This window comes from Anser cygnoides, chromosome 2 (genome assembly GCF_040182565.1).
Source record: "Anser cygnoides isolate HZ-2024a breed goose chromosome 2, Taihu_goose_T2T_genome, whole genome shotgun sequence".
NCBI classification, from domain to species: Eukaryota; Metazoa; Chordata; class Aves; order Anseriformes; family Anatidae; genus Anser; species Anser cygnoides.
Genome location: NC_089874.1, coordinates 160,085,783 through 160,108,898, shown reverse-complemented (window position 1 = coordinate 160,108,898; position 23,116 = coordinate 160,085,783). Strand labels below are relative to the sequence as shown.

Sequence of the window (23,116 nt, the reverse complement as noted above, 5' to 3'; positions counted from 1 at the left end):
TGAAATGTCCCATACAGAGCTGAAAACCTGTTTTCAAGGGGAAGTTGTAAACACAAAAAGTAACTCCATGGGGGAGGCTGATGGAGGTGGTTTTCCCACCACTGGGAATTGGTAAACCTGCCAGTGAAGGTAGCTCTGCACACAATCTGCTTCACTGAGGCTTTTAAGCTGCTTCTTTATCTGAAGGGTCTTTATGCTAAATAAAGGATGCTTCTCCATCCAGCAACTATTTGGTCACAGATTGCAGTGCTCATTGCCCCAGCAAGGAGCAGAACAGAAAGGCAGAAAGCTAAACCAGTACTGCTGCAGCTATGTGGGTATTAAGGAACTGGAGAGGGGAAGACCTTCCCAGAGGGAAAGTTATGGGTGATGTCTCTCCACCTTAAATGATGGTTTGGGGTCCAGAACCAGAAGTAGAGGACCGCTAAATGGAACCAAAAAGAGTGAAATACCCTCCCCAGGTAAGAGAAGTCATAGCAGCTGAGACTCTTGAGGTCATTCCCCCGAGCCATACAGCCTTCAGCAAGGTGTTAAATCTTTCTACCACCCTACCACCCACCCTACCCTCAGGCCATTAATCATACTACAGTAAGTAGAGCGCGCAGCTGGGATCACCTCATGCCTGTCCATTGACCAGCTCATCAGGAAGGATAGTTCTACCTTGAGGAGTTCACAGCCTGAACTGGCAGAGCAGAAAATAAATGCAGATAGGAAAAAAATATGTATCAGTATCCCTGTAGTATGGGATGATGCAAAAAAAAAAAAAAAAAAAAAAGGATTTTGCATTGGTTTGATTTTCCCGGTGATGATTAAAAGGTTGGACCTCACTTGTTTTGGGGTTATTACTGGAGCACACACGGAAATTCAGCAGAAACTGTCTTTCAGGGTTTGCAGTGAGCTTGGCAGTGAGCTCTGCAATATTCTTTTTTGTGTAGGAAATAAGTAGTTTTCATACCTGTAACTGTTTTTCATCCTAACAAACAGTGGGGGCTAAGAAGCCAGAAATTGGTTGCTCCAGAATTTGGGAGAGGGAACAAATTGCAACAATGATGATGAAGTTAAAAAGCCATCTGCTGCCATGGCTTGAGATACAAAAACATTTTCACAGCTGTAAAGGGATGGAGGGGGAGGCAGAGCTCTGGTAGGAACCAAAACCACCACACTGAGAAGGTAAACAGACAAGGAGAGAGGCAGGTAAGGCTGCAGAGATGGCAATGCTCTGGTTGGCGTCACCTGCAGCATTGCTGCAAGGAATCAAAACCCACCTAAAATTGATGCCTGCAAACAAAGAAAGGAAACAGCAGCAGCTTATCAGCTGGATCCAGCATCCAGGCTCCCAGATAGCTGGGAGCCAGTGCAGAGAGAAACACCAGTAAGGTGATGGTTGTTACCAGCACCACACATGGGCGAGACCCACAGCCTCTGCTGGGCAGGAAGAGCCAAAATGAAGCTCCAGCTTCATTCCCAGACAGGGAAGTTCAAAACCCCATTCTCCACAGTTTGCCTCTTGGAGCCCAACAGACCTGCGGAAAAGCAGAGAGAGAGCAGCAGCCTCATGAAGGTGAAGATAATTACCACAAAGCAGCTGTCGAGCTCAACTTCTCCACAGGATTTCAGAGAGCAGCAGCTGCTCATAAATGTGAAAAACGGTTCTTTTTTCAACACTGGGCCACAGGAGAGGTTCCCTGGAATCAGAAGAATGAAGAAAAGGTGCTCACTCAGGGAAGATGTTAGCCTTGTAGCGAACACACAGGGAGCTGGGGAAAGTTTGCACTTTTCTTAGTCTACTACCTGTCAGAGAGTTACAAGGTACCTAGTCTCTGGAAATAATAACAGGACAATAATGTTCCTACCTAGTCTGTGCAATTTCAGTTCATCCATGGATATCAAGTTCTCACAGACATCAAGGACCCCCAGATTTGAATACAGAGAGGAGACTAAAATTCACCAATGTTTTAACTCTGTGGGGCCCTTTCACCTTCAGGTCAAAAAAAATCTGCTGCACTACACAAGATGAGTTACATACCTCAGATTAGGCTCAGACATAAGCCACCACAGCAAACCAAACATTTGATTTTTCTCAGATAGGATTCATACCTTGCATTCATGGTGCAAGGTGGCTTATGCCAGGTCAGTCCTTCCACACCTCAAATGTAGTAGCTTGAAAACACCTCCATAGCACTTTGGCTTTTTTTTTTTTCTGGCTTACGTTTTTTTTCTTGCTTCCTGACAAGTGTGTAGGTCATGGAAGTTTGGAAGTATGGTTTCAAAGACAAGGATAAAAGGGGTTTGAACCTGTCTCCCATATCTAGTGCAAGTATTCTAACCATTACCCTAAGTCATAAAAGAATTATTTAAACTGTGTTGCCATCTAAGGATTACATATGTATGTTCTGAGATAAAAGACCACGGACAGGCCAACTGGAAGAATCCCTAGTTTATTAACCCTAATGAACTTGATAGCTGCTCAGAAGCTGTCCATTGCTCATTGGCAGGAATGAGACAGACAGGACACACTATTGACAAAAACCTCAATGATTTGAGAATTTGAAGTCCCAAAAGTTAAGCAGAAATTCTGTAGGGGTTTCAGGACCTAATACTTGGAGTTGGGTGCTAACAGTAGTTGAAATTTGTTGTCTTCTTGGGGTGTCTTTCTTTCCATCCAACCTACAGGGACACTAGACAGATGATTTGGACAAGACTCTTAGCTTTTAGGCTGCTAAAATTAGATGACATAATCCCCTAACACACTCCCCAGTCATTTTATACAGCTAGTCCTACTGATGGCTGGTTCTGTTATAAAGCACCACAGAAAAAAGATACTGCAGATCCTTGAAGAAAATAATGTTTCTCAGATAGTGATGGAAAGGAATGCCATCTGTAACTCTAAATCTCAATTTTGTTCTCATTAGATCTTCATTATATCAGTTGTCATTGTTGCGCAGAGACCTGAATCTATCATCTCTACATTCACCTGCAAGCTATCTCCTATAATTGCTGTGCATAGAGAAAATCAAATGTATTCTAACAATGGTGATTCATTGGCTCAGCTGCTAAATGCAATTTGTGCATCTCTCTATACAGTTTATTTATGTAGTACCCTTCCCTGCACCATCTGAATGTTTCCCAGTCTTTACTGCAGTTATCCTCACAAATATTTCCCCAGCTCCAAAGGGCAGATGTGGAAGAATAGCCAAAAACCTAATCCCTGCAGCATTCTCTCCAAATGTTTTATTTCCGTTGAAAATACAAGTTTACAGACCCAAATCCTAGGGATATAAAAGACAGCATGGCGTAGCATCTGTCATACCAGGAGATGAACTCTTGGCATGGACATTTCTCATGGGGGAGCTCTGAAGTCAAGTAAATATCTCAAGTGGACTTTGTCTAACTTGGCTACTTATGTGACTCCCCCTTTCTAACAAGATCAAGCCAATTGTTTGGTTGCTTCATTAGAGGAGTGAAAAGAACATAACAAATTTATAATTTTGCTGCTGGGGAAGAAAAAAAAAAACATACAAAATCCAAAGTAAACATTGTTATGTCAATCACTGCTGAATGCATGTTGACTTCCTGGCATGTAGAAGAGCAAAACACAGACCTTTTGCTAGGACCAGGCATTATCAGCAGATTGGGTATACTTGAAATAGAAGTCATGTGTTCATTATTCCCATTCACTCCAACTGCACTAAGGGTGTTGGTCTGGAAGCCATGATAATTACCATTTCCATACACACATATGGAGTCATGCACATACCCATATGCTTTCATCACTGATCACTTCATCACTTCACCTTCCTTCTCCTGTGTTTTCCCCAAGCAGTGGGTTGTGTTCATGCTCCCTTCTTCCTCCTAAGAGGACCCCAAGAGGGGAAGGCTTTTGTGCCTGCACTCCCTGTCTGAGCCAAAATGTGGTTATTATTACAGCTGTTGCACGGCAGAAAGCAGTGATATTTAACTCTTTTCACAGTCATGTTGCCAGAGAAGACAGCATAATTGCACATAGCAAGAGCCTTCATGTTTCACAGTATACAAGTATCATCTTCTTCTTACGTAGTTCCGTATGTCGGCTGAATTTGAAAAGCCTCTCAGTAACTGTGGGAGTATTATATTCTTTTTCTCCTGCTTTCAGAGATCAAATGAAGCATCCTCACACAAGAGACAACTTCCATGTATCTCATATTCCTTGCTGTTCTCAATCCATTATCTTTAATGTATCTTCATATTGTCTTAGCCATTAACTGCAGCAATGTAGTATTGTATTTACATGTTCAGCATCCCAGACACCTAGAATTCAACATCCAGTAATCAGTTTTACCCCTTCACCCTACAAGATCATAAGCTCAGATAAACATAATGAGATTTAAAATGAACAGTAAACATACAGGGGCATAAGTGGCAGTTCTTCTTGTTTGCCACCTCATGTCTGAAACATTTGCATCGTTAGGGTTTGGGCTGCTTGGGAGCAATTCTGTACAACAGAAATGTCATGGTGTGTTGTGTGAGCAGAGGAACCAGCAAAGCATCGTATCTGCATGTCCTGTTATGTGCTACAAGGGCTGGGCTCCCCTTACAGGTTCCCTTTCGGGAAGGATAGTCATTGAATCTCTCTTCTCACTCTTAACAATTTAATAACCTCTCTACCCTGCCACCTGCTTTAATAAAACTTAAAGGAGATGAGTATCTTTGAGACCTCTGTCATTCTGCCAGCTAGGGCTGAGAGCATCTAATGGACACAGAAGTTAACTGGGTGAACAGCTACACAAGCTACAGAGAGAAAATATCACAAAATCTTTTATTTGTGGGCTTTGACACAGAGCTCTCATGACTCCAGGACAAACTGATTCTGCCAGTTTGGGATCAAGTGAGAGGAGGAGAGGCTGAGAGCTGGGACTGATCAGCCTGCAGAAGAGAAGGCTCAGAGGAGATCTTAACAATGTCTTTAAATACCTGAAGGGAGGTGCAAAGGTGCAAAGAGGACAGAGACAGGTTCTTTTCAGTAATAGTTTGGCTTGTAAGAGCAATCAGATTTGGCTGTAGAACATTCTGAGTAGTTTATTCCTCCACATTTTGGCACAGAAATATTATTGGTCAAAACCAACTGGCATCCATTAGTTCTGGGATGGGTAGGTGAGACAGAATTCTTGTGTTCACTTTTGCCCATAGTAAAATTAAGAAAGCAGAAGGAAATCTTGTATAAGAAATGTGAAATATCAAAGAAATGGGAAATAAGAGCTCTCTCAGACCATGAACAATTTGCCACCATGGGACAGACTGTCACAAGGCACCACTAAATAAAAGACTGCTTGATGCAACCCTCAGCGATATGATCTTTTTATGGGTAAGGACAATAGCCAAAGTTAAGATAAAAAGCAAAAAGCTGAACAGGAAGTTTAGTCAGAATTAAACCCTCCAGCTTCAAGTCTTAAACCAGCCTCTAACTACTCAGAAAGAAACTTTGCCTGGCGACAGAAATCTTATAGGCATCTCCAACATGATTTTGTACACTTCCTCTGCAGTCAGGTTCACTTAAAACTGCTGGAGACAGAATAGTGGTCTAGGAAAGATCCTGAGTCCGATCCAGACTGACAACTGCAAAATCATCCTCATCAGCAGAGAAATCTATTATCTGCTAATACACTCACAGTCCCAGATCCCAGGAGGACTGCGAAGCAAAGGCTTGTACCGCTTGATGACGCACATAATGGTTTTTCATCTAGTGTCTAACTCTTCTTTTTTCTCCCATATATCTGAAAGGAAGTTTTTAACATTGATTAAAGTCCCTGTTCTTTTTTCCTGCTTCAGAGAATGATTGCTTCCAAATAATTTTCCTTGTCACAACGCTGTCAGCAAAAAAAAAATTTAAAAAAAGGATTTCCTTAGAGGAAATGTTATTTGTACCTCTATATCCATCAGAGGATTAAGAGGAATATAGAGACAATTCTTTGTAGGGAAGAGGGGATTACAGCCAAAGGAAGCAAGCTTTGCTGTCTGTAATGTCCACATAACATGCAAGTGCCACTCCCTCTTCATGTTGTGTGACAAATGAAATCTGAGTCAAACACACTCAAAAGGCTCCTTGATGAGCACAGTCATGTGAGATGGATCCTACCATGAACAGTTCAGTTGTCTTGCCTGGTAAATTGTCCTCAATCCACACCTTTTCCTGTAATGCAAAAAGAAAGTGGCATCCCATAGAAATGAATGAGCTGCACTCTTGTCTGCAAAACCCTCTCCAAAAATTAGCTGCTTATTAAACCAAGTATTTCTCCCTAAACAATCTAAGCCATTCATTGGACCATTTACAGTCTCTGCCTTCAATGTAAATACTTGCAGATAACAGCATTCTCATATCTCTTCAGACAGAAGTGTTCAATTCTTCAGGCTTCACTTAAAAATTCAGATAACAAAAAACTCATCCCCACACCACCTGCTAAATAATGGCAGATCCTATTGCCAATATCTCATTCCCATTTAACTTGATTTGTGGCTGAATGAGCACATAGTGTAACAAAGTCTCTTTTTAACACTTTCAACACTGCCTCACCTCTTACATTTCTGACTAGATTTGCTTGAGAAGAGCTCTCACCAAACTTTCTAGTACTATTTGTGCCTCCAGCTTTGGCCCCAGGAATTTCTAAAATTAACCATTTATTTTCTACCTGCATTCTCTGCTTAGTAAGCAAAGCATGCTGCTCTCACATTCACTTTCTACATACAAATACCCTTGCCTCCAAGTAGTGGCTGCTCTGCAGGGGCCATGCTTACTGAGCATGGCTGGTAGACTGCTGGGCCTGAGTATCAGCAGACCATCCTTGCTCCAGCAAAGCTGAAAAATGAAATATCAGTAGCTGCTGCTGGCTGGCTGATTAGTTCATTTCCAGGCAGAAGGCACAAGCAGAAGGTACTTTTTCTAGCAAGGGTTTTGTAGTTTGTAGATGATTTTTTTTTAAAGGAATTCTTTAGGAATGCTTGCAATAACACTAGAGGATAAACTCATCTGGCCAAATGTGTAAGTATACAGTGCATAGTTTTTATCTCAGAAACTCACTGTAGACTCCCTTTAGAGTCAGTTTTCTCACTGTTTGCCTTATCCTGAATTAGATGCCTTCATTTGGTCAGGTCATTCTGCAGACCTCTTGATTGCATGGACTAGAGATTCCCTGACTGTGAATGAATCTGAACAGTCCAGAGTCCAGAGGGTGGTAGATGCCTTAAGTGTAGTTTCATTGCCTGAACATTGGCCCCTGGTACCATCCAAGATGACATAAGGTACCTAGAGCATTCAGATGGGGCAGGAACACATGATACCTATGGAAGACCTACATCTTCGTGGATTAGCTGATAGAGGCCAGCTGGATTACTACACAGCATCTCCAAAGGCAATGACATCTATGTTTAGATGTGCCCAAAACTACACACCAGAAATCAAGGACATAAAATCATCCTTCCTACCTAACATACGCAAATATATCCACTTGGTGTGGTTACCGATTTGGTCACAGAACACAACCAGACATGGCTTCAACGTAATTGGCTTGGGCAGGGCTCCTTGTAGTCCTGCAGCCTTTTACTGGCACTGGGATACAATCCTGGCAGAGCAGACAGAGCTCCCCTGCCCTGTAAAGGCTTAAACTCTCACTGAATGCATGAACAAAGACAGGTTTACAAGGCAACTCACAGAGCCAAACCATGAGTTGGTTCCATGCTTATCAGCTTTCACCCCCTTTTTTCTTTTAAAATAGCTTCAGGCTGATTTATCAACACTTCTGTCAGCTTTTTGTACTGAATTGCCCTTTCCTCCTCCACAGTTTAAAGAGGAAAACTAACCTAAGGCTAAAGCTAACCTTTGTCAATTAAAACTGGTTATAAAGCAAGAAAGTCACTAGACAGATAAGCTAATATATATTTTAATTCATCTCTGACCACTTCAATTCATTACTCTAAGTATAGCACAGCACTGCCTATATGCATAGGAAGAAGCTTAAAATCACTGGTGGTTGCATTCCTTGTCAGTGTATGGAGATAACAGATACCACTTATTACTTGATTCCTTGCATTGTTCTTTCAGATTAACTTCTGTATAACAAATTCAGAAACAGTGAAATCAAGTAACCACAACCATAAAGGCCTTGGGTTCAAAATGCCTGATTAGATGATTAGATATTCATGAGAATGGTGCCAGCCTGATTTATCCTCCTCCAAATCATTTGAACTCAATTTACAGAGTATGGATGTGTGAGAGAGAAAAGATTAGTCCAACCTTATACCACTTAGTAGAAGAAAAGATCTGAGAGAGCTGAGTGTTGGCAGATAATTTGTTTTAGTTTTGAAATAACTATGTGTAAGGTCTCTTCCAAGGAGGTACCAGGAGGCAAGCAGAAGGGTAGGGAGGAACACAGAGGAAGTTAGAGAAATGGGGGATGCCTCTTTCAGAGGCACTAATCCTTCTCCAGGGATACAGAACACATGTCCTTTGGAAATGGATTTGATAAAAATTGGTTTGCTCTTGGCCTCCAGTACAAAGGGGAAATTTCAACAGAACTCATCAATACTGCATGTGCATGAAACTTCCAGCTAGAAGCATTGAAATGCAAAAAAAGTTTATGAGACTTTGGTTTGGCATAGGAATTTAATTTTTAACCTTTCACCATCTCAGGAGATATATCAGGGTATTAACTGTTTGGTCCCTGAGCTATGTATATGTAAGATAAAAATTTCTAAGATCAGTCTCCACCTACTACAACTAAGTGGCTTAACAAGAAATACTGAGGATTGAAAAGAAACTTTTCTCTTAAGTATAGCATGGAAAATGGTCGGTAGCGTAACTGATCACAATCGCACACATGACAGCAGTCAGGACAGGTCATTGGTTTGACAGACTGTGACGGTCATAACCAGAACTATGCAAAAACAGCTTGGATGCACCTTTTTCTGCAGGAAAGTCTCCAGGAAGTTCCAGCCCTGGCAACATCCTACCACTGATTTATATGAAATGCACTGCTTTTCAAACTACTTCTTCAAGAGGTATTTATGGCATGCAATTTAAGAAGACAGAGAGAGAAAGAGAGCAAAACAGAGTGAAGGGAGAAGAGAAAGGTAGGAAAGCCATTTGCAAATGAGTCATTTCCCAAGAATGCTTTGACAGGCTGTCAGCTGAGATCTGATAAAGACATCCAGCTAAAATACTCCACTATGGTTCCAGGTGAAAGAAGATTGACGTTCTGATGGTGTGCACACAGAAAACTCCAGGCAGGAGATGTTTAGTCTCTGTGGGATGCTTTCAGATAGCCCAAATGATTTGAAAGCCATTCTGCCTTTTAGCAAATAATGAACATACAAAAGAAGTATGTAAAAAAGAAGACAGAAAAACCTACCTGGAATAATAATCTCCCCCACCGGCATATTATGCCTGATTAATAATGAAATGTTTCTTCCAGTACTCTTCTGTTTCAGTTCCTGGTGGCATCCCCACGTTCTGCACTCCAGAGCTGAAGGTGCTCGCTGCTTGCTGGCTGCTGCTGCTGCCACAATCTCTCTAAGCCTGTCCATAGCAGTAGGAATACATCAGGCCCAGACACATGCCTCCTAATACTTCTCCTCTGAGTCTTTTGTGTCATCTGAGGCAATCAGTGAAGCAGTAGGTTGGTCTGAAAGAGACATCCCAGGCTGCTGAAGCTGTTTGTAGGGATCTGAGTGGTCTGTAGGTGTGCACAAGTTAAAGTGAGAAATAGAAACTGCTGTGAGGTCCACTTATAAACACTAAAATTCACAGAGACTTCATGTTTCTAGGTTTAGCAGCAGCTCTCTTACTTGTCCAGTCTCTAAGATGTAGTCTGTCAGACCTCCAGCCTTCAAAGAGAGAAGCTGTACAGATCTCTGAGTCTTATATTAAACAACAGTGCCTTCTGCATCATCCAGGAGATGGCCAAAAGAGTACAATGACAAAATCACCATTCTAAAACCAAAGGTTACTGTAAATAACGAAAAGTTTTAGGCAAGGGAAAAAGATTTCATGCAGCCTTTATACCTGTTCATCTCACCTAAACGTTAACCATCCCTAGGCAAACACTGAAGGAAATTAGGTCAGAAAATCTTAATAGCTCTCTTAAGCCACACATAGCTATGTATCAGTCTGTCAGGATCTAAAGTAGTTTTTCACTCTATAATCTGCCCAGTCATTACATTTTCCCATTAGAAAGAATCCAGCATTTCATGAAAACCTCCTGACATGGAGCTGATATTGTCCTCTGCTTTATCACTTTATGTTGGTCCTAATTGCTTATTCATGAGAGTCCTCTGGCTTGTTTCTTCCCTGCCTTAACTGTTTACACTTTACAGATATTTGCACAGTGTTATTGCATTCTACCTTAGCTGGCATTTAAACTGCAGAGCGTTGCAGGATATCAAATCAGCCTTCTCCTTTCTCTGTCCTTGTATATACCAGCAGAAAAAAAAATAATAAAGTAATAAAATAAGAAAGATAGTTTTGTCATCTGCCCAGGACTGTTGTTTTCATGCCTCAGTTTCCCTAACCTGCAATGTGACAAAGGCAGAGTTAGGCTCAACTGGATTCATCTACACCTGTAAATGAAAGGACCAGGTTGGAGCACTATCTTCTGATCATCCAGCTTGGTTCACTGTAGTCTTGGTTGCAGGTGTAGCTTTGCCCTGTCCTAATTCACAGTCCCTCAACCAATGACCAGGCATGGTTCAGAAGACAGCACTAATTGCTATGAATAAGTGTAAATAAGGTCACCCTGTTTCAGCAGACAAATTTTCCCCTTTTAGTGCAAACCACATCATGCCACTTGTCTTCTGGGCTGGAGAATGAGTCTTGGCAGCGTTTAGTTTACTCTTACAGGTGGAATTCACGACTGATTCTGGTGCCCTTTGTGGCTCAAGGTATCAACTCTACCATATCTTTGTGCTATTAAGGAACAGGTCTATACGCTATTCAGAACTCTGGAGCTGCCAGTTCATCTGTTAAGTCCTCTGAGAAAGGGACTGAAGCACTGAAGTGCAACTTTTGGTCAAGATCAGAGCTAAATAAGCAGCCAATTTTCTTCCTAAAACTCTTCTTACCAAACATATAAAGAACAGATTCAACTACATCTTTTTTGTTATTTATTTTATTTTTATTTATTATTTATTACTTTTTCAGGGAAAACATACTGAAAGTGACAAGGACAAGCCTTCTGAAGGGGAGCAAGTGTTAAATTTGGGACCTAGAGGTTTCTGTGCAAGATCAGTTTAGGATTCCATTAGGAAGAGAGAAAATCCATTAGGAAGAGAGAAAAGCAAACCTCTCCTCCAGAACTGCAGAACTCAGACTCATAAAAAAAAAAAAAAAAAAAAAAACTTGTACAAAGTCTGCATTCCTCAGCATCTCTGTACAGTTTGTCTGAAGTTTTCTGTTCCAATTTCTGGTACTTTAAACTACCTGTTTTAAGGAAATGCCACACTACCATGGATGATAAAGATCTGTCACTCCATAACAGTATCACATAAACTCTTCCTGCCATGTCAGTGGCATTGATGTATTATAAGCCTAAGCCACATCTAACTGCCACATGTGGCTGTCTTATCACCTACAACATCTCAAACAGACCTGGACACCTATAATCACACGTAACAATTGCTGAAGCTTATTGTCAGCATCACAAACATAGGGCCAGGATGCGTCTTACGACAAGGATACTAGGTTATGCACAACAGCATCTGAGCAACTCATGGGAGGTGCAGAAATTTTCCATATAAACAGAGGTACAATGATTGATCATATGGCAACTGCAACAAACTTCAGACTATCACTCACATTGCTAATGACTGTATAATACATGCTTATGCAGGACGCATAAAAGAAATTCATCAGGCCTCCCTTTACTCTGTTGAATGGTTCAGCAACCTTGGGTTGAATTTACAATCTGTCATTGCCTTTCAAAATGCTATACGAAAGAGGAGGAGAGAGCCTGGAGAATTCAAGTGCCTAGAGAGGAGAAAAACAAACAAACAAACAGCCAAATTTCATCACATTTCAGTCTTTGTTTTCATGCAATAATTAAAATTAATTCTCCGCACTTGGCTTGGCCTAACTTAAGGGAAAATAGTCATAATGTGAAATGACTCTCAGGCTACTTAAAATAGCTCCATGGATACAGAAATGCCAAGATAAAAAGTAGACTAATACATGCCTTAGACTGCCTTCCTTGATGGGCCCAACAAATTGAACTAAAAGTATCATCATACTGCAGTTATCTGTAAAAGTACACAGTCTACAGTTAAAATTTTAACTGGATGCATCAGCTCCTTGCTAATTTCCCTTATCATTCTTTACCTTTGCCTCATTCTTGTATTTTCTGCCTCTTACCATACTAGAAACTGCTTTCAGACAGAAAAAAAAGGAAGGTGCTAAATCCCATAGAAAATTTCCAACTCATACCAAATGTTTACTAAGCTGTATTGAAGCTGTGGTTAGAACAAAGTGATCATGAAGTTTTCCAGGTATTGGACAGAGGATTTAGGAAAGGTAGGACCCTTATGAACTAACACTGAGCCAGGAGGATTTGTGGGACCTATTGTGAGCCAGGTGATAAGTCCCACCTCACTTTCTGGGTAAGATTCTGGAAATCTGTGATACAGACTAAATCTACCCCCGAGGCGTAACTGAACACAAGAATTCTTCATGGTTTGTAGGAGCTCATGATGCTCTGTTTTCCCATCCATATACACATACTGGTTTCCATCTAAAGAAAACTGGCATGCATAGGACAAAAGGACATGAACTATGCTCTGGCCAAATCTGGCCCCCAGTTTGGACTCCTATTCCACAGGTACTTGATATTGTTCATCCACTGCTCCCTCTAGGTGTATTTTCCTTTCATAAGAGCAAAGCACTGGTAACATTTGTAGCAATAAAGGATACCAGAGAGGCCTAATCTGCAGATCTAATTCTGTTGCAAGGTGCCTGTTCAATAAATTAACGTTATTATACTCTTATCTGCAATCTTGAGATTGCCTGCCTGTGCTGTTGATCATGGGCACTTGCAATCAGTTACTGCACATTTCTGTAGAAATTAATATAGACCCTAGTACTGCCTCTATCTAGCTCCAATGTTGCATTTTTTTAGTGCCCTCCAATTGAACATTTGTCATTTGTTTTACATCATTAAGGCCTCTGGAATCATCCTGTGGTTTACAAAATATTATATTAAACACATAAATATATTATATTAAATATATAAATACACTTTTAATATATTAAATATGACATTAAATATTTCTTCTTCATCTGTTACTAGCAGAACACAAGACTGAAAATACAAACCTTGTGTGGTTTCTGAAATTACATTTCAGCATTTAACATTGTGTGAAACATGCTATGCGATGGAATCTCGCAGAAAACAAGGTTTTTCTTATTAATATGAGCTCATTAAAAATGTCTGCCCCATTCTTGCACAGCTCAGTTTTCCTTTGAACACCCTTTTCTCATAACTGGGATTTGTGCAACAAAATATCATACTATTTGGCATTGTTCACTATGCAGATAATCTCAGGATAGGGTCAGCTGCCACTCTGAGCTGAATGCTGCAAGGAGAATTTGGATCAAGTGATGTGATGTCCGATGTGATGTCCACTGTAATATCTAAAATAACCAGTAAAGTTTTGATTAGCCAGCAAAGTAGTCCTTGGCAAGAATGCAGCAAGACAGCCAGTGAAAGAGTATTATGACAACTCACAGAAAGAGACATTAGATTTGTATTTAAAAGTGAAAGAAATATTTTTGGCATTACTCAACAGATTTCTTTCTGTCTGTCCTACCAACTGCAGGCATATCTTCCATTTCCTCTCAAACTTCTTCCAGTTTGTCTTGGGTAAACTGTGGTAATAAAAAGTAAATAAGGAGGATGAGAAAGTAGGAAGACATATCATAAAGTTCACCAAAATCCAGTAAAATTGGATTGGAGAGAGACAATATGAAGATTGGATCAGATTGGAATTTATAGACAAAATAATTATGTTGAAGGAACTAAACTGTAATTTTATTTTGTAATGGTGGATCAGGAAGGAGGAAAGTTTACTATAACATATTGCTGAAATACTAAGGGCAACACCAGCAGACTCAGAGATTTGTGGGGAAAAAAAATCATAAGAGTTATCTATCATATTTTTGCCAGCAGGTACCAGTGTGCCTATAATGTATTAGAAAATAGAAGCCCAGGAAGCTTCTAGGGCTGTGGTAAATTGTAACAAAAATGTGTACATTGATACAAATGCAGACTGAATGTGAATGCAGGAGCGCAAAACAACAGCAGGAAAAGGGCAGCAAAATGTTACTCACACCTAGCAGGTCATCGAGATTGTATCATGCATCTTCCTGCAATTTCTCAGGACAACCAGCTCTGAAACAGGCAGTGACTAAATCCTGATGATTCACAAAGGTTGGGACAGGATAGAGAGGTTATAGAAAGATTAATCGCTGTCAGCTCCTGAAGCCTATGATGAGACACATCCAAAATCAGCAGCATGCACCTACGAAGTCAGGAAGTGTGCTGAGAGGCTCAAAACCCAATTTCCATGACTTCCACGTCATTGCAAGCAAACCTGACAGACTCCTTATACACAGACTTCTTAGAAGCTTAGCTTCTAAGCAGGCTGTTGGCTCTATTCTGTGTACAAAACATAAGCAGGACACAAGGGAAAAGCATGAAGAAATCTAGAGGTCTTCTCACCAAGCCTTGTCAGCAACAATAGAGGCTGGCGGGAGGAGAGGAGGACATGAACCACCACACAGGGATGGATGGCCCAGGCTCCAGAAATTCAATCTGCTGACTTTGAGGAGCCCTTCTTGGCCACCCCTTCCTCCTCACCCATGGCCCTGCTCCAGCGGGGGCCCTGCCCCGGGCTGCAGCCCTTCAGGAACACCCTGCTCCCAAAGGGGCTCCCCACGGCCGCAGCTCCCTCAGGAAATGTCCCCCTGCTGCGGCGTGGGCCCTCCCCGGGCTGCAGGGTGGAGATCTGCTCCAGCGGGGGCTCTGCAGGGCTGCCGGGGAATCCCTGCTGCCTGTGGGCCTGGAGCCCCTCTTGCCCTCCTCCTCCTGGGGCCTGTGCCCTCTGCTGCTTCTCCCTCGCCCTGGGCCTCCTCCTCAGCCCAGGTCATACAATTAGTCATATACCTACATGTAAACCATCTGAAGTGCTTGTGCCAGTTCAGTTTTTTTACAGAGCAGAATTGTATTTTGTGACTGATATTCATTTTAAACATAGTAAAAGCTCTACAATACTTTCATCTGAATAGCTTTTCTTATCTGACCTTTCTTTGGAGCATGGTGAGGCCCTGGAGATTTGAGAACTGAGTTTCATGAACTACCTGATTAAATAATGTCTCTTGGCAGTTGACTGCTTTGTTCCTATTTATGATCAAAAGATACTTATAAATATTGGAAGTACAGACTAGATACCAAAAAGAGCAAAAAATCAGGTTAATCTCCTGACCTATAGATGTTTCAGTGAAAATAATCACAGTAAAAATGTTCAGCTGTTCATTATGCAGTAGAAAGGCAGAAGGAAAATGCTGTGTACAGATCCACTTCCCTTATGATTTCATGCAAGCATTCAAACCAGGTTTCCAATCGTGCAGGTGTATCACATGACCAGTAGGTAATTTTGCATTAAGGCTGTCCTTAATCCTTAATTTTGGATTTGTCCTTAATTTTGCATTAAGGCTGTCCTAGATGATCTTCAGGGTCCCTCCTAACCCAAACTATTCTATGATTCTAAAATTTCCACCTAGCTTTCTCTGTTCAGACATCTAATAATTGATTTCTCCAGGTCAGATGACCTGGTAATTAAAACATTAACACTCACTAGTTCTTGCATCCCTGAAGTGAAAAACAGAATTAAATGGAAATAAAGAAAGCTCAAAAAACATGAAGATTTGTCAACAATGATTTGCCTTTGCTCTCCTTTTTCATATAATTTTTGGCTTCCACAGGAACAGCAGGAACAGGTAGCTGATGGATAGAGTTTGACCACAGCAGCTTTACCTATTTTAATGTGTAGATGATAGCAGGGAACCAGTCACTGGAACAATCCCAAAAGAGAAATGTCATGAATCTTGTACTAATTTAAAATTACAAATTACTTCTAGCTGGTAACTTACCCAAGTTAATGACAAGAGCCTAAAACTGAGCCCAAATTGCTGGAACTATCTACAGTTATACGCGAGATCATCAGTCAAAAATGCATTTCACAGCTGCCCATTGCTAACTTAACATAAACTCTTATTGACCACCTCACATTGCACTGCGTGTTTTCCTTTGATTTACACACAACATAAATACTTTGGAATGGTATGTACACACATACACACACCAATAAAACTTCATCACATCTATTTTCCTTTGTTTGGGAAATGATTAAATAAATGGTGATAAATTCTTCCATATATACATCACAAATCCACTTTCTGTTTCTCTTCTACAAGTAACCGAATACATTTGGAGTCTCATCTCTATGAAATCCAAGGAATCTAGTCTGAAACCCTACCTTCATACCCAAATCAATGATCATGAAATAAACACCAAAACTCATCATTGTTGCTATTGTTTATAGGCAATACCAAATTTGATGGATTATGAGAATACAGGAGCAGAATTAACAGAGAGGCTGGAAATGACTATATTTCTTCCAAGACCCAATAATGGTGATGTTTAAAAATTTCCTGGATATTATTGAGAAATAGCCATGTAACTGTTTCCATACAGCCAAACACAGCTTTGTGCCCAAAAAATTAAGGAGATGTTATCTAATGAGTGTGTACCATGGTATCAGCCATCTTGCATAGGCTCTCAAGAGAGTAACACCCTGTAATCCATATGTATGTGTGTGTATATATATATATGTCCTGGGACATGATTTCCCTTACACATCTGGTCAGATGCATTTTTTATATTCTATACAAAGCAAGAGCTATCCAAGTCTAAGGGATGGAAAAAATACCATGAGAAATTTAAAGGGCATTGAATATTTTTAGCTTATCAAAAAGTAGAAGTTAAAAGTGTTTTGATTACAGCAAATGAGAAAATTCATGCAGGGGAAATAGTAAAGGCAATAGAGCTCTTCAATCTGGAGAAGGAATGCAGATCAAACACCAGTGGCTGGGAGCTAAATCCACACCATTTCCTATTAGAAATTAGACACCATTTTTTTTGTAAGACTGAAGATGATTAGACTGCAGTAAACTCCCCGTAGGAAATGATGGATTCTCCATTTGTCAAATCAAACTTTGATGCCATTTTAGTAAAACACAGATAAGTGAAGTAAATATAGGGCTATCAGGGTGAATTCTAGTGGTAAAATAGTCTTTTTCATTTGTGGATTATGCTGAGCTTGATTCATGATAATAATGAAATTCAGTGGAAATACTTACCAGTTTCAGGACTGAATGCTAACTTTCTTCTTTGCAGGCAGTATCCCAAAATACAGTTTTAAGAGTTTTATGTGTTGCTTTTGTATGGGTGGAGGGTATTGCTTTTTATAATAAAATATCAGCTTCTTACCTGAGGAAGAAAAAGTGTTTTCTGACAACCCTTTTGTCTTGGGCTGACTGTTTAAAACCAGAATATTTTACACTACTCCAAAGCCGCACAACAGGCCCTGTGCCCTACAATAAAAACATCCAGTGCCTACCCTGCCAAACACAAGGCAAGTAATGATCCACAATGTAATATCCTATGCATTTTTTTTGTGTCGTGATTTATCAAATTAAGTGGCTTGTTCTTCCCTGCTGGTTCATTTTCAGTCATCCAGTTCACTTAGACTCTCTAACTTGACCTTCTTAAGATTTCTCACCCCTGCAGGAAGGGTGCAAGAACATCATTTTCCCATGGCTCATAGGAGAGAACTGAAGAATGAGAAAACGGCAGGTGATGCATATATCTGTCAGCTGGCAGCAGTGAATGTTTATAAATCTTTATGAATTTAGAATACCCATTTCTTGTTCCATTAGAGAGTGACAATTTAAGATTTCTGGATTACAACAGAACTAGTGATGTGTATCGGGACCCTGCTGACACACATCTCCTATTACATGGTGGTTGACTTTATATAAAAAATTAGCTGCTCAGTGCCAACAGTTTCTGCAAACAGCTGCTGAAGGAAAATTAGTGATGGGTAAAGGACTCTTCTATGATTTCCATTAGGGAATTTAAAGATAGGAAGTATCCAGATTTCTTCAACAACATGGTGTATATTTTTGTTCTTGTTATACAAACACAGATAATGTCACTAGAACTCCACTAAACCTGGTAAGAATACACATCTCTTTTCCAGCAAGGGCATCTGAGCTTCTCCAACAGAGGTCTTCTGGATTTCTTTAACATGGACAAGGTGTATTTTTGTTTTGCTTGGACCAAAATATTCCTGGTGAATTTCTCCTCAGGGAAATAAGTGGCAGAAGTTCATCTCAAACAACTCAGAGATTTATAGTAGGAAGTCTCGAAAGGACCAAAATGATGTATTGAATTGCTAGGTCCACTTATAATAACCTGGAATGACTTATATGTTGTATTATTGGAATAGTAATGTGTGTGTGTATATATATGACTGATATGAATGAGCAATAGATGCATTGCATATATATCCACCAGCAGGACTGAAATATATATGTATTCATCATTACAACCAAAATGAGAAATTGGTCCATACTGTTCAGATTTTTCAAAGTGCTCAATGAGAACCAATAAATACTTCCAGCAAAATTTGCTGAATGAGCTCTGGAAATCATTTTTTATAAAAACTTCTGCTGGAATTTAAAGCACCAGATGGACCGCAACATGGAATAAATTAGGGGAAACAGTTGTCAGCAAGGATTATAATGAATAGCATAAAGTAAGTTGCCATGCAAAATGGGGGGGAAAAAAGAAAGAAACCTACATATGACAACCCAAAAACTTTCTTAAATGTCTTTTAGCTCACTAATTTAAGCTTCATTAAAATATATCTGCTTAATGTTAGGCCTTTTGTCTTACTATAAGGAAAGAGATGTTTAAAACGGGGGTGGAAGGATAATCACCATACCTGTGATTTATTTTGTATTTTCTGACTGTCCTGGCCATGCTTATGTTGTTAGGGACATAAACAAGTAGGCATCCTGACAGGCTCTATTTCTGAAAAAGTGACAAGCAATCCTAAAACAAAAAGCAAAGTCAGTTGTTTGTTTCTTTTCCCAAGCCTATATTAAATTTATTTAGAGAAAACATTTCTCAGATACAATAAATCTGACAGGAACACTGCCATCACATCGATGGCCATACTTCTTGTTGTAAGATCATTAGAGAAGACCACAATTACCCTATAGCTGAAAAGGAGAAAAAAAAATTGAGATAGGGGATGGATGAGGCCTATCTGACTGAGTTTTCACCTGCATAGAGTAAGTCCATAAGAAAACAGGAGGATGCTTTTTATACTACACATATTCTAGCCACGCTACAAGCCACTGCATGCCTCCCAGTGCCCAACTGCAGTCTATAACACAACGAGCAGTTCTTGGATATAAGAAAACATAACTAAGACATTTTAAATGTAAAAAACTTGTCAGAGACCTTCAAAGATGTCTAGGATGTAATAGTTATTGATTTCAGGCTCAGATACCTGAGCCTGAGCTAAATTTTAGGCCTCTAACTGAGACAGTACATCTAGAAGAATAGGTGCTGTAGGTATCCTCAATGGGTAAATAGTTAGAGACACTAAGTTGATAAACTTCATCTTTCTCTCTCCAGGTATCACAGAGAGAGTGCTGGAGGTGACTGCAATAACTATGGGTCCCCATTTAATACCTTACACTACATCTTATGGCTGAGCGCCCTGGCCCGTCATGAAGAGATGGAGTAAAACAACCAGCCAAAGTTTGAGCTGGCAGCCACAAACTTAGCGTGCACCCTGCACAGATGCTCAGACCGTTGGATCATCCCCAACTTTGTGTGTAGCAGGAAGAAAAAGCCACCAGACCCCGTCCCCACAGCCTATCAGATACCTCCCATTCAGTGAATTTATATCTCAGCATAAACTCTTCCTGCTGTACTTGTGCTTGTCTGCATCAAGACAGAATTTTTATTGCCACATCCATTAAAAAAAAAAAAAAAGGAAGAAAGAACTGACAAATACTGCCTGGATGACAGTTTAGCTGGTTATGCAACATTATATTCTTCAAAGGTCAGAAGAGGTTAGTATTTCTATTAGCTGCTATTAACAGATATATCACCAGCTGCAAAGCTCCTTGTGGAGGCCTCAGTATGAGACCACTCAAATATCTGCTAGGGCACCAAAATGTGTCTTTGAAATAGGTGTAACTGCATGAAATAGGTGTAACTGCATTTTTTAAAATGGAGTACTCTGCAGGAAACTAACATCTGGCTCTCTGCATGTCTTCCACACAGGTTTTGGGGGCTGAGGGATCAAGAATACATCAGGCTTGACTTAAGCACAACCTAATGGCTACTATCTAAGTTATACAGTTTTACAAAAAAAATAAAAAATAAAATAAAAAAAAAAAAGGTAATATCAACATCAGGGGGAGATAACCAGTAGCATCCTCAATGGTACTGCCAACATTTGTTCTATTATGTAAAAACCCCGAGAACAGAAACAACCCAGATATCCCCATACACCTCCTTGAGGCTCTCCTAGCACAGCAAGTTACCCTATTATTACCAAAATGTAAGAGAGAGGCTGAGTTTCCTCTGCTACCTCTCAGACCCAAGGCCCCAGGACATTTCATTGAATATGCTGACAGATGGGAGCCAGACCTTCCTTCAGTTCTTAGACAACCTCTCTCAGATAGATACCTATTTGGAAACAAGTGTTTTCTGGTTTTCCTCTGTTACCTCCCTCTACTTCTTCACTATGTAGAATTTTCACATGAAGCATCTGACCGTATTGGAAATAACAAAACTGTCTCCACTGTGCTTCTCACAGAGTTGCATTACATAATAAAATTAATGCATTGTTTTACGTTTTATTTTACATTAGTTACATACATATTTGTCTGAAAACTGTGGAGAAAAGAAAACTGCATATGAATATCCTCCCCCACTGCTAGCAAATCGTTCCCATGCTATAGTGAAAGACGGTATTAATGGCATGGTTCTGGCTGTGAAATGTCATTACAGATTGTCTCTGGTAACCCCTGTGGTCCAATCCCAGTTGCTTACTTTTTGCCCCCATTGTTTAATGGATCTTCCAGTATTTGGATGGAGAGTATTAAGTCCAGCTGTGAAAATCCTTCAAGAAACCATCACAAGCATTTTTTGAGTTTAACTGTTCTTCTGAGATTCATGGGAAGGACTTCTGCACGGGGCAATTAGCAGAAGAATTCCCTGACAGCACTTTGCTCTCAGACCCAAGTTTATCCATGCCTCCCTCCAGCCCTTCAGACAGAGATATCTGCTGCACAGGTGCCTCCAGGAAGCACTTAGAGCATAATTAGCACCTTGCATAGGTAGAAAAGCAAAGTTGCCAACACAGCAGTGTCTAGAAGAAGGCAGGGATTAGGTGTGATATAGATTATAAAATGGTGCAATCTAAAGGAATTTAGCTAGCTGAAATGATGGACAAGTAGCAGCAAGAATTTGGATTGACGTTGCTAATGTCAGTGTGATGAGAGACTGTCCATTCAATCCTTATCCCAGGTTTAAGGCCTCAGACAGTACCTTATCTCCACTTTTCTCTGTTCCCTCAAAGCTTTTAGATAGATTCAGGTTCTCCAAGTGGAGTCTGAGTCTGAATTATCAGAAGCCCCATAGCCTACTACACATCAGATACCCCAGGCAAGTTCTCCATTAACACATGGCAAGGTACAGTTATCTGCTCTATGTAACTACCAGCAAGCTGTCACCTCACCTGATGAGCAGAAAACCATTTCACGGTCTCAACCACACCATCCATTATTCCAAAGATCACGTCTTAGTTCACAGCAGTAAAAACAGTAAGAAACATAACACAAGGACCTAAATCTCAAGCCAGTTCTCCTCTCCAATTCCCTCTTCTTCACCTCAGCTAACACCTGATATTCCCATTGTCTGCAAGATGCAGCTGATGTGATTTGGTTTATGAATGTAAAAGTGGAAAATTAGTTACAGCTGCAGCAATTGTCAGGCAGGAAGATAATTGATAAAGCCAGCAAAACGATCAACTGTTTAATTGCTTACATTAAAGAAACTAATTGACAGCAATCAAGACAACCTATAAAAGGTACCAAAAAATGACATGAGAAAATAGATTAATTTTCATAAGGAACAAGTAAAAACAAAATTGGAAAAATTGAAAAAACAAGGTTGTGTTGTTTATAAACCTTAATCAATTTAAAATTCATTTTCAGTGTATTAAACTTTACTATTTAATGTGTCCCAATGAATTCTGCCTTTGGCGTTGTTCAGCCATGTACAGTTCAAAAAGATAATTTGATTCTATGATCAGCTTTACCTCTGCCAAGCATGCTTAAACTGGGAGGCAGTCCCCAGAATCATGAAGGAAGCAGCACTCTGAGATTTTCATAGGGAATTTTTCCTGTTTGTAGGATTGGTGATTGCCTGGGGAGATTTTTTTAGAGGGGAACACACTTGTGCAAAGCATTTGGCACTGTTCCCCTTGTCTCTAAAATGGTGAGACATGGATTTGATGGACAGACCTCTCAGTGAGTAAGGAATTGGCTGGGTGGTCACATTCAAAGAGTTGCAGTCAATGGTTCAATGTCCAGGGAGTGATCAGAGACGAGTGGTGTTCCTCGAGGGTCGGTGTTGGAACTGGTGACATTTAACATTTTGGTTGGTAACAATGAAGTGAATCTTTTGTTGGAACTGAATGATCGTCAAGATCCCTTCCAACCAAAACCATTCTGTGATTCTATGATTCTATGATCTAGTGCAGGATTTGGCTGGAAGTGTTCAACCTTTGCTTTTGGCTCAGGTCTAGAGGAAGAGTGAAAACTAAGAACACATTTTCTCTTCTTTCAGTGACCCACAGTTTTGTACTTGTACAAAGGGACTGATATCCAAGTAGAAACATACTGTCTGTTAATGAGGGAAATGAGGGTCTGCTGTTCATGAGGGAACTGAGG

General features: G+C 40.3%; 1 long non-coding RNA gene across 1 annotated transcript; it reads right to left on the bottom strand.

Moving 5' to 3' along the window:
• Positions 1-3,259: 3,259 nt before the first annotated feature.
• Positions 3,260-22,300, bottom strand: LOC106042185 (uncharacterized). Its single transcript, XR_001210956.3, has 3 exons — positions 21,901-22,300; positions 9,378-9,701; positions 3,260-4,287 (listed from the first exon to the last, which is right to left on the bottom strand). It is a non-coding gene; the product is annotated as an uncharacterized lncRNA (long non-coding RNA).
• Positions 22,301-23,116: the final 816 nt, after the last annotated feature.